Source organism: Epinephelus fuscoguttatus, linkage group LG12, assembly GCF_011397635.1.
Source record: "Epinephelus fuscoguttatus linkage group LG12, E.fuscoguttatus.final_Chr_v1".
NCBI classification, from domain to species: Eukaryota; Metazoa; Chordata; class Actinopteri; order Perciformes; family Serranidae; genus Epinephelus; species Epinephelus fuscoguttatus.
The window spans coordinates 21594634-21607961 of NC_064763.1; the positions used below are offsets into that span (position 1 = coordinate 21594634).

At 40.3% G+C, this 13328-nt stretch overlaps 1 protein-coding gene across 2 annotated transcripts in view; it reads right to left on the minus strand.

The window, feature by feature from the left end:
* Window positions 1-13328, minus strand: part of flrt1a (fibronectin leucine rich transmembrane protein 1a) — a 73273-nt gene that overhangs the window by 27587 nt on the left and 32358 nt on the right. For both annotated transcript variants that reach the window (XM_049592976.1, XM_049592977.1), the window contains exon 2: window positions 2640-2843. The gene's annotated coding sequence lies outside the window, so the exon portion shown is untranslated. The remainder of the gene's footprint in view (window positions 1-2639; window positions 2844-13328) is intronic.

Here is a 13328-nt window from a genome sequence, read left to right on the forward strand (position 1 = left end):
CTAAGATGATCTTGAAAAAACACTCAAAGTCTGAAGGTATTTACAGAATCCTAGAATCTCCTCTAATCATCTGAATGAAATTACATTTGCTGTACAAAATCCACGTGTCCTCGCTCCTCTTGTAAAACACAAGCAAAAATATTAACAAATTATTTTTTCCGAAAATCTAAAACATTGGAAAGAACTGTCAATATATTGGTAATTTTTTTTTTTGTTTAGGATTTGCTGTTTTGTAACCAAGCAACAGAGCCACAAACATGCTCTTATAGGACACAAAGTAGTGCGTTAAGCAGAGCAGTCGACACCAACCACAGAATGGAAAGTTTTCTTTTTTTTCTTGTTAATTGTTGTCAAAATTTGTACATTAATATAACCTGTACTTAAACTGAAGTGTGTTGTATTGCATGATCCTCAACCTGTAATTTATAATGTTCTTCTCCCTATTATTTTCATTTATTTATTTACCCTCCTCTCTCATTTATTAATTTAATTCTTTTTTATTCATTCTATCTTATTTATTCATTTATCTTGAAATTCATACTTTTGGGGTCGGGGATGGATTACATGTGTGTGTTAAATACTCTGTGGTTGTACCAAGATTTTGTTCTGGTGTTTTCTTTTGCTTGTTTGTGTATATGTGGATGTGTGTATGTCTTTGTTTATTGTTGTTGAAAATCAATAAAGTTACTGTTAGGAAAAAAAAAACAAGTTGGCAATTTCTGCTGGCCAGGTCTTCAAAGAAGGCACAGCCTCAGGTTTCCAAAGAGTTAAAATATTTATTTTGCAACAACCATGCCATTTTGTTTTGTCTTTAGTTGTAAGTGGGACAGAGTTAGGAGGTGGAGGGTTACGCCCAGATGGCAGCGCATGGATCTGGTGTTATACTGGTTATATACTTATATACTAGAAAAGCACTTATGCCCTGTGATAGTCTGGCAACCTGTCCAGGGTGTACCCTGCCTCTCACCCAGTGTCAGCTGGGATAGGCTCCAGCCTCCCCGGGACCCTCAAGAGGATAAGCGGTTATGAAAATGGATGGATGGATGGATCTTTGTTTGGATTGGAGGAAAAGAGGTACAACTTAGGAAAGCGTGCAGAGGACAGACTATTTTTCATCCAGTTGGACATAAGAGTCTTAGGAGACTTGCGAAATATCTTCAGAACACTGTTATGCCAGCCTTACACCAAATGACTTTGTCAAGAGATTCCACTGTCACAGACAAATTTCCAATGTCAGAATATATTCATGAGAGTTTTGCTAGAGTTGTGACTCGCTCCCATGAACCCAATCGCTTGGTTTAAGTGTTTGGTTTGTCTGTTCTGGGCTACTGTAGCAGAACATGGCACCCTCTATGGTAAAGGAACCGCTCCATATGTGGATATAAACGGCTCATTCCTATGTAACAAAAACACACGATTCTTATTTTCAGGTGATTATAAACTAATGAAAACATACCTGTGAACATTATAAACCATTCTGCCAGTAGACGCCCCTAAATCCAATCTTTTTCTCATCCTGGCATTCCGATAAAATCGAACATATTCAATATTATTGCACGTTTGTAGTCTTGGCTCATGCAAATGGCGAAGTTCAGTGGCTTGAACATTGTCAACAATCAATAGCTGTGCTCTCCCCGGCAGTAAGCTGGGTAGACAGTAAACACGGAGAGGACTCCAGGGGAGGCGCAATTAGTGAACAAGTCTCATTTCTCTTGTTCTGGGGAAAAGGAGGAGAAACTGGTGTAGTTGTGGTGAGAAGAAGAGTCTGTGTTTAATTTAGTCTTATCCACCAATCAGCTCTTATTTAAGTGAGAAATCTTAGTTTTTGAAACTATCTTTTGAAGCAATCAGGGCCCCGAAGCTCTGGAATGACCTGCCTGAGGATATCAGGCTGTCTGAGTCACTGGCTTCATTTAAGTCTCTCCTAAAATCGTACATCTATCAGAAAGCATATCCTGAGTTTATTTGAGCTGTCTGTCTATTTTATTGCTATCTTATTGATTTATTTCCCATTTATCATCTTGATTTTAGTTTTGGCCTTCCTTATTTTATCTTTTACTTTGGTGACATTTTATGACGTGTTATTTGTTATATTCTCCTTGTGTTTCAAATGTGTTTGGTTTTATTTTACACCACGTTGTAACTGTGTTTTGAAAGGTGCCATATAAATAAAGATTATTATTAGCATTATTATTATTATGTAAATAATTGCTAATATGTCATATTTCTTAAAGGGAGTTTGGCATGATATTTTCCACCAGCACAACATAATTTTTCATTGCAAAATCTTGTAGCGTGTGACTAAAAACTCACCTTGTTTTTAGATGTGAGAGTGTATCAGATTTTAGTCTTTTAAGTCTTTTCAAAGTATCTAGTGTATGGTAAACATCATGTGTCATAAATGGACTGTCTGGGTTTTTCAAAGGTCCACAGACATCCATTTTTCTGAGAAAAGGAACGCTGTAAGGCTATAAGCTTAAAATAGCATAAAGAGATAATACAAGTGAGCATCAGTTAGTCATACATTTAAATACAAAAGAAAATACTTTGCTATAGTTTGATCACATATGAAAAGGTTGAAACTGCTCAGATATCTTAAATGCACTGACAAAATCAAGAATAAGTGAAGCAATGCTTACTTTTTGAAGTGGGGCTGCCAGGGAAGGAGGTGCTGCAGCACCATTTGCACTATTCTTCCCAACACGACTCCTTCAAAGCCTGCAAACTGTTTCTTCTCTGGCTTTTGTCGACACGTAGTCCATAAACTCGTATGGGTGTGTTCTCTCTTTCTTCCAAAACAACTCTTCCTCCAGTGTTTTATGTTCAGCTTTGATGTTGGCTCTCTGTGGAGAAACAGAGTGACAGAGAAATCACAAGGGAACACAGCTGACCATCAACGCCAATCAATGTCAAGATGGTACACTTTCTGATGAAACTATAATGGCATTACAGATCTCTCTGCACGACTGTCATGTGTGTTTCTGCTGTTTGTCCGTTTCTGTCTTTATTACTTTTCTTAATCTACTCTTGGTTGGAGGATTAAATGATTTATTCTTCATTTACTAAACATTCATTACATTTATTTCAAATAAATCAGACGTGCATTTGCAATAATGGTGACTCAATTTAATCATAAACCCTCTAAAAAAAGAAAAGAAGTGACTGAATTTGCTGTTTAAGTGGTTTTAATGCCAATTATAAAAGTATAAAGTCAGCAAACTTTAAAAACCCATTTCTTTTCCTTTGATTTTTCCATCAAATTTAATGCTGTGCTCTTTTACGCTAAGCTGATGATTGCATCGCCTTGATAGTCATAAGGTTGTTAAATAAACTAAAAAGAGCATTAGAGTGTTAAAAGAATGATATAAATCTCACTAAAATATGTTGACGTGAAACATCCACCAAAGCAACCTCACAAAACTACAGTCTTCATCTCTCCTCGAGCTCCCTCACACCTCCGCTTTGAGGATTTTGTCACATACATGGAAAAGAAAATGGCTAATGACATCTGAGGCTCTCGACTACCAACCACCACCAACCATCTCTCTCGTTTTCCCAGACGAGGCCTTGAAACTCTGCCAGCAGCCCCCTCCGCCCTGATCTCACTGTCTTCCCTTCACATCGATGCTGATCGGGTCTCTTTCTCACAGCAAGCATCGACTGCTTTGTGACATGAGACAGCACGCCATCTTCCTTCGAGTCAGTTCAACTTACTCCTTTTGTCGTGAAACCAAATCTCATCTGATCAGACATCTAAAAGTGAAATTCTTGAACATGCTGCCATCAATGAGGTCTGTAAAAATCTTTTTGTCAGAACAAACAAACTTACAAGGACACCTGTAGGATCATTTCAACAAGGTATCTGCAAAAGGTATTCTTGTAGATCTGGTTTTCAAAGTCTGGGGCCCCCCTAACTCTGCATTACACAGTTACATGTGCACGCTTCATACTTATCATATCAGCATTACTAAAATGACATAGTACATGAGCTGACTTTGGAGGTTTAGGGGATGGTGGATGGGGTGTCACCTAGGTAAGACTGCAGCGGTCTGCGGACGACACCTGTTTAAGACCAACAAACAACAAAACTAACTGTTATTTCGTGGGTCATTGCTTTGTTTCCAGTGGCCTCTTAGGCACCAAACTTGGGTGCTTCAGAGTGACTCGTTCCTGTTTTTCTAGCAGAGATAGTGCCATGAAGAGTGGTTTTTGTGCCTAAACCTAACCACACATTAATCACAGCACTGTTGAAACATGAAGAATGTATCAGCTACATAACACAGTACAAATATCACGTATCTGTGGTTTGCAGAAATGTGTAATACCAACATTTTGGCATGCATCTCCACCGAATTTGGCACCACTAAAAGTATGCAGAATGAGCTATTACCCGTTCCTGTTTGCAGTGTTCCCATGGAGGAACAGACAATTATCAAGAAAACTGAAAAACATGATGAGTCTCAGGTAAGTTCTGAAGTTATAAGGAGCATCTTTTTACCTCGGATTTCTATGCAAATTATTTATGATGAGTGGAGATTAGGAATGTTTGCTTGGTTAACCGCTGAGAATAATTTTGACCAGCTATGCATGTCTGTTTATCGGATAATTCTGCTACTCTTCAGTTAATTGCACTGTGCACCACCCAGATCTGGTGGGAGACAGACAGCCAGTTAGTAGCATAAACATGCAGGAACATAGTGCCCACATGGTCTCCAATGGTCAGTCTTGGCCGCTCTGCACTGCACCCCAGCCGGGTCAGGTGGAAGCTAGGTAGCGGCGCCACAAATTCAGCAGACACCATCCTGCCCCATGTGTTGCTGTTGAAACATTGGTGGCCAGCCTCCAGCATCCCCCCAGGTAGCCCAGTGAGTAAGCAGCTCAGCTGCAACCCCCCTCCCCCCCTTCAGCATCACTTTAGTTCTGTTAGCACTGTTAGCCGTGTCAGCACCACTGGTGGTGCTAACACCAGTTAACAATGCTGAAGGGGTTTTGCAGCTCAAAATGAAGCTGCTTGCTTACTGGAGTGACCTGATGGTAGACCAGAGGGTGGCCACCATGTTTCCACAGCACAGTGACCATCTTAAGTGAGCAGAGCCACTAGCTAACTCAGCTCCAACCCGACCTGGGGAGTGCAGAGTGTAGAGCGGCCAGGGCTGATGTTAGCTAACCAGTGGAGACAGGAGGGTGGGCAGTGAGCGCTGTGTTTACGCAGCTAGCTGCTAGCTTTACATCACAAAACATTAAAATTTCACTACCTCTAACTGGGTAGCACTTTGAAATGCAGCGCTAAAGCTCTCTGAGTCAGTGGGGCACCGGACTGAAAGAAAAGGTCTCTTGTAGCCCTATTCACATCATTTTGGGGTTTAGGGAGGGTTTTTTCCTTAAAAATGAACCTGTGGGTTACTGGTTAGAGGGTGCCGAGCTATCAAAAACAATATTGACCGAAATTGATATCCCTAGTTAAGATAATGATATTTTCCATAAGTGAAAGTCACACTGAATCTAGAAATGTGTGTAGTGTGTGTTCAAATGTGACAGAGTTACAGCTCAGAGAACAAGTGCAATTTCTTATGCTAATTGCGACAGCCGTGCACTAACAGTTTTGAAGTTTAGTAATTGCCTCCTCTGACTGTTTGTCACAACCACTGCTGCTGCTTCAACTGTTGATTGTGTTGGTGATTGGACCAAACCAGTAGGCCAAAAATAACTAACTTCCCACTGTTTTTAGACACCTGCAGCTACACCTGTCCCTTTCACCTCAGTCAGCATCTTCTCCTCATGTCTCTCACGCTCCCCCCTGGGGAGACGTGCCTCACAGTTTGAAAACTCCCGATGTAGATAAATACTTTACAAGATGTGGATGAGAATCTGTACTTGGAGTCAGAAATGTAATCTTGCTACTAAACTGGAACTGAAACAACTGCAACGGCTGCCAGATATCTACGTGCTGGGCAGACAGTGCACCTCGCCTATGATTTAATTCCACATCAGTTATGCGGCTGGGTTGTGATTAAACAATCCTCTATGCCAGGTGTCAGTGCAGTATACTGAGTCCAATCAAAGTGGCACACAGGAGTAATACCAAGCAGCAACCTCCGTGGCTGAAAACTGAAACCTACGTGGAAGTGCCAAAAGCTGCAGTTCCTTAAATGGCCACTTGGGGCTGGCTCCAGAAGCGAGTCAATCCCCAGAGACCCCCCATGTTAAAATGCCCAACTTATAGCAGAAATAACCATGTTTGCAGCCTGGTACATAAAAACGTTTTGGTCTCTATCCTCCTGAGACCCAAGCTTTTGTTTGCACGCATTTTCAATTACTCGTAGCTATTTGGGATTAGTAGGATCTAATAAGTATTAAACACTAAGCATTGTCTTTGAACAGTAAGTAGTTTGGGGAAAACACAAGGGGACAATGGGTTTATTTTTCATAGTCATGAGTCCTAAACATGACTGTGCCAAAGCAAAATTGAAAATAATGCAACAAATCTAAGAGCCTCGAGACTTATTCAATTATATGAATTTTCCTTGCTTTATATTTCGAGCCAGGAATGTCCTTATTGTCAGGAGGAATAGTCTGTAACACCTAAATGGCCTGTGTGAAATGACACGATAATACAATAACAAAGGCCTGATGGCTTAAAAGGAGACGATAATAAAGTCTCAATGTCCTTAAACGAGTAAGGACATCTTAGCTTCTTACTTTTGCTAAAATTTGTCAAATTTGTATTCCATATGAAACTACAAACATTAGGTAAGTGTAAATAAACAACGTCTTAACCATAAAATTTGACTTGGCAGAGATGGCTGCCATCTCATTCCCACATGGATTAGTGTATTGTGCCTTTGCTACCACTAGATGACACACAAAAATGTCCACAAATAAGGACAACAGGTCTAAGTTAAGTAAAATTAAGTATAAGGTGTGGCAAACCCAAAATGTATTGTTGTAATATGTGGATGCAGGGTCGCAGAAGGCTATTAACTAATTTACCAGTTCATTGAAACTGTCGGGGGGTAGATTTTACATAGCTAACATGTTTACATTTAATTAAGGCTTAAAGTTATGTATAATTAAGGGCTTGGCCACTTTCAGTAACAGGGGGTGTCGCTACCACTGCAACAATGATGGTTAGGTAACATAACTGTGGCGTAACCCCAGATTCACAGTGTAGGGTATAGGCATAGCCGTAAGCTAGCTGTCAACTGTACCATTTTGGTCACCTACAAAAAGTCTTGCCTAGTGTTTGGTTGTACTTAAAGACTCTGTAAGGAATTGGATGTTCAGGTTTCTGTTAAGTACATTTAGTTTTAATGGTTTTAAGCCTGTTTTTACTAGCAAAATTAGCACTAGCATATCACAGTTAACCATAAACTGTAAATAAACCATGCTAATTAAGCTAGCAGCTGACATTAGGGTTAGCTCCACCCTCTAATCCAAATATGGTCACTTCTGGCTCCAATAAAGCAAAATGTTGGTGGCCAAAATGGATGTCACTAGTGTGGCTGCATTGCTTATTCTGTACAGCCTATGGATAATGGAACCTCATGGTTAGCATGGTACTTATGTTACACTTATATCAGAGAAAAGAGCAACTTAAAACACCTGTGACAGAAACAAACACATCTGAGAACAGCAGCAGTTTTATTATCACTATGGCCATAAGATGAGCCCCTCTAGTTTCCTGCTGCTAAGTAAACACAGCACCATATTGTAGGAAGAGACAGCAGACGAAGAGATTGTGGTATCAGACAAGGGTCTGCAACTTCCTCTCCAAGGAGGCCCACCAGGGCCAAACTCTCTTTTTTTGTGACACTAAACCCATTGGCTCTGTCACCACATCCCATAATTCCTCCTATCATTGCCATGACACTTAACTGACCTTTTGATTCCCAGCTCTGACACACAGGTTGGGTTGCATATCTCCAATTTTCAAGCTGAAATCTCCAATTGGATTCCTGCCAAACACCTCCCGATTGACCTTGACAAGCCTGAGCCGCTGTTCGCCTCTCAGGAATCCTGCCCTTAACAAGAGCCGTCAATCACAGTGACACCCACACAGTCGCTCCTTCCCAGACTGACGTTTAGTTTGATCTTAGACAACCAACTGCTACGGCTGCTATTGCAGATTTGCTGTGTGTAAAATCTGCTGACTCAGTTGCTTGTACAAACACTCTTTGTCTCCCATCTGGACTGCTGCAGCTCCGATCTGGCTGAGCAACCTGGAAATAACTGCAAGGAGACAGTTGTCAAACTGAACTTCAGAATGTACTCGGGCTTGTTCCTATTACTGTAACAGAAAGCGGTGATAAAGTGTATGCAGAGATAGTTTGAATTGTTGATGTACAGACTTTACGTCAACATATTTACACAACATTACCCAACTCCAACTTCGAAGTTTTGGATTAAAACTTCTCAAATGAGGAATCAAACAGCACATTTGCTAAAATGCAATTAAAGGGCATCTGTGTAAATTTGCGGGTATTTGCTGCCAGTTTATCCTCCATTTTGTTCTTTAACTGGATACTGGATAATTGGGGGGAAAAGACATAAAAGAATAGTTCAACATTTGGGAAATATGTTTATTTGCTTTCTCTCCAAGAGCTGCATGACAAGATTAATACTGGTCCCGTGTGTTAAAGAGCAACTCGCAGGCTGAATTTCTAACTAAATCTACATTTTGCATGCCATAGACTTTATAATTTGAAAACTTATGTATGATTTTATGTGTTTTACAAGATATAAGGGCAGAAATTCAGAGTAAATAGTGACACTTTTTTATCAGCAAAGGCCTTTTTTTTTCACACTGATGACGTAAAGATGAGCCTGCTACAGCGTAATGTACAACACTCTGTAGAATGAACCTTTTCCACCAAAATTAGCATGTGTGCAAGGGTTTTTAAACACGGGTAAACATGCTAAAAATAGGCTATTTCCATTGCCAGTAGACCAGAGCTTTGTACACCACCTGCAGCAGATAAGTCAGAAAACAGGTTAGTAAACAGTACAAAGCAGCGTATGGAGGCTGAAAAGCTTTGCAGTGGTTACTTCTTTTTATTTATCTCCTATGTGACTACTGCAGAGTTATTTGACCTTGGTGCTAACATCAATAGTAACCTTTCCTATTACATTAAAAGGTCAGATGTTAGTGGGTGTTAGCTGTTTTTTTGTACAGTGGAAAATGGGCTTAAGTGTCTTTTTTGACATATTTTACTTTGCATTTCACCATTTAACAACATGATGAATTATTGTGTTTGTGCAGGTTGCATCAAGCTCTATATATAAAGAGTCTGATAACCTTTCGTTAAGCTGCAGGAAAAGTCTATTCCCTAAAATAATGAATTGTCCTTTTTACATTTCTCTTCATAAACAGTTCAAACAAACAAGATATTATATTGTAAAAATTACATTTTTAGAGGTACTGGAAAATGTCAGCCCAGTCACCAAAAGAAAATGTCGGCAATGTATGTTTCTACAAACTAAGGTTGCATTACATTTGTATGTTTCATACATATCATATCAACATTTCTTAAGTAACATAGTGGGCTGTCCTTGTAAAAGAAGGTGGAAGGGATGGTGGATGGTGTGTGATACCTGCCAAACTGCAGAACACTGAGACCAACAAACAACAAAACCGGTTGTGTTGTATAGAGTCAATGCTGCATTTTCACCACGGATGGTGCCGCCAAGAACAGTTGTTTTTTACCGAAACATCCCTATTTCCTGCAGGGATAGTGCTCCAAAAATGGTTGTCATTTATACCAAGACATTGTTGCGTTACCGGCAGGAATAATGCCACAAAAAGTGGTTGTTGTTCACTAAGAAATTTCTGCATTTGCTGCCAGATACTGCCATGAAAAACAGTTGTCTTTTTTACCAAGACATTGCTGCATTTCTGGCAGGGATACGGGTATTTAAGCCAAAATGTAATCTCTTCCTAACCATAACCAAGTGGTTTTCATGCCTAACCTGACCACACATTAACCACAATACTGTTGAAATGTAAAAATAAAAAAAATCTAAGTTTCAACATATCTGCTACATAACAACATACAGATGTAACATATCTGTGGTTTGCAGACACGTTAAATGCTAACATTTATGTTTGCGATTGAGCTGCAGCTGTAGATCTAACTCATGACAGAGCCAAGCTAGCTCTTTCCCCTTGCTTCCAGTCTTTATGTTGAGCTAAACGCATCCTTGCTCGAGATCCGTAGGGTATACTGTGCAGGATTTTCCTCAGTGCAATGTATAGACTCTTATAAAAGTAATCCCTCTCAATCATCACTTATGACCAACCATAAGTGTGTCCCGAGTATTTATCTGCAGAGACTCTGCCCTCTGCCTTTATATTCATATTTTCTTCCTATTTTGTTGTGTTCAGGATGCTCCTGGCCACAGCACGCAGGTGAGGCTGGGACTTTGTAAAAAGGTAGCAACCGGAACAGCGCACATCCAAGAGGAAGCTACAAAATCGTGGACACAGTGCTGAAAAATACAAAAACAGCGAGCAGGAATGCTAAATGGACAAAGCTGGGGTTGGCTTCTACTTCTCACACATGAGAGTGGTATCAATATTATATACAATGTATTTACCAAAATGTTTAACTAATAAGCACAGATTTCGTGCTGAGAGTTGGAGGAGAAGATTGATACCTCCCCCAAACATCGAATCTCTATCAATCCTCTCAGCTTAGTTACAGACAGAAAGTATATAAAGTATATCCCCCAACTGATCTGTACATCATGCTTCGGGAACATCTGAATCATATAGTGATCAATTTTGTCTACAAAATATCAGGTGTCCTTGCTGAGCTGCAGCCTTTGTTACATTTCTCTGTTGCTATAGTGAACTCTTTAGTTACTGTTTCTATGCAGGTACAAAGAAAAGATTATAATGAAAAAAATGTGTGTGTGTGTGTGTATGTTTTCAGTTTATACCTCAGTGTGATTTAATAATGATAGACAGCAAAGGTGCAGAACCTGAAACTGAAATGACTTCACACACACACACACACACACACACACACACACACACACACACACACACACCCACACTCCTCTCACACACAGATACCCTGCGATGTGATCAGACTTTCAACGCAGCTGCACACAATGTCTATTCACAGACAGGGAGGTGGCGGAGGGCAGCGCAGACCGGGATGACAAAGATGACAGATGATTGAGACAAAGCCTCGCTATAAGTGAGACGATTTCACATGCACATTCAGATGGACCTTTCTTTATCATTGTCCCGCAGTTGTACTCGCTCTTTCCTATTCAGTGCTTTGCTGTTTCACTTCTTCCCTCCGAGGCCCATCTCAATGACAACTGAAAGAGCATTCTCTCTTCCCTCGTTAACTGAGGAGTGCATCAGTCCTAATAAGAAAGCTTTTACACGGTTAATTAAGAGACACTGTAATGCAGTAAGTAATGCTCAATTTACTCATCTCATTCTCCCTCTCGTCTTCTTTAATTTCATTCAGAATTAATCTGTCGGACTCTCTTTTTTTCCCCTATTATGTGGGATCTTCTACATCTACACTGCGTGCTCGTGTCCAATTTGCTCGTGCCGGCTCCATTTTGAGCCTCTCCAATAGTCTTGCTCTCTCTGATCATCTATTTCTTTAAATTCTCAGCCTTGATGTTGCAGGGCAGAGGAGAAGGGGAGGAGAAAAAAACAGACATGGGAAAATAAATGAGCTGGTTAGGGAAGATATTAAGATGGTAAAATGCTGGAAATAGGGGGCAGCATTCACCACAACACAAACATTGGCAGGGACTGAGCCGCAAGGACTTGCCAGTGAAACTAATGTAAACATGGAGGGAATATAGAGTGGAGAGAAAAAGAGGAGCCGTGAAAATAGGGAGCAGGATAGTGCTGAAGTAAAAGCGGATGAGTAAATAGAGCGACCACACTTCCAGGAAAAAGACGAAGAGGTGCGGATGTTGGGAGAAGGAAACAAACAGAGCGGACACCAGAGCGGGGGAGCGAGCTGAGGTTGCCGTTTTTAAAGGTCCACACGTTTGAACATTAATTAAAAGTTATCCACTGATGAATTGCCCTGTGATGAATTGTTTCCCTTACCATAAAAACTGTGTATGCAGCCCAGAGGGATAGAGGCAGGCCACTAAATCTGTCATCCATGTTTTTCATGCTCTCTGCTTTTGACAGTAATGAGCCAGGCCAGTATGATTGGCTGTTCAGCGGCTGATTAAAAGTAGTTTCCTCTAATACATGGATTTACTTTGACATTTCTTACGAAGGATACTAATGGCTTCATAACAGTGGTGAAAGCAATAATTATTTTCATTAGCAATTCATCTCTCGGTTGTTGTTTTGATTAATAAATGAGCCGTTTCATCTTTTAAATGTTACAGAATGGTGGAAAACGTCCATCAAAGAGCCCAAGGTGACACATTAAAGTGGCTATAGTCGATATTTTTATAATAACAATGACAACCAATGTACAAACAATGTGACGAAGTGAAAGTGTAGGCTCATGATGATGAATATACAAAGAATTATCGCCTGAATCTGCAGCTTCTCTCGGCTTTACGGAGCTTTATAGCTTGTTGTTTATTTGTCTGGCCCTCAAGTTTACTGTTTGGGTTCACTCTCACTGCTCTCATAGTGTTGGCATTTGCAAAAAAAAACACTATCTGTTCAGCACAAATCATTAGACAGACAAAGCAGAGGACTTCTTGGGGCTACCTGAACCCTAGGACCCGGGACCCCAGCCCAATCGCCTGAGAAAATGTTAGCATTGAACGTTTCTGCAAACCACAAATATGTCATACTGTCTTTGCACATTCTGTATTTATTACATCAATATTTTTTAACTGACATAGTATACAGGCTGACTTCATCAGAAGTTGGAGGAGGTGGTGTTTGGAAAGACACTAAGACGCCTGCAAAGGTGCAGACCACTGTCTGAGACTAATAACCAACAAAACCAGTTGTGCTTTAGCAGGTCATTGCTGTGTTTCCATCGACTTTTTCAGCATCATATCTAAGTGTTCTATAATGACCCATCACTGTTTTTCTACCAGCGATAGTGACATGCAAAAAAAAAAGCTGTTTTTTTCTGAGACATTGCTGTTTCCAACAGACATAGTGCTCCCAAAACCAGGAATTTAAAGCCAAAACAAGATCTTTTCCTCATTATAGCTAATGTTTTTTGCGTCTAACATAACCAACGTATCTTCTGCAATCCGTTTGGAACAAATCATGGTGAAGCAGCGTAAACCTGAAACAACCGCCCAGATGTTAGACAAGCCCTGACTCTGACCACTTGTAAGTCAAAGCTAAACATGTAACAACTGCCTAC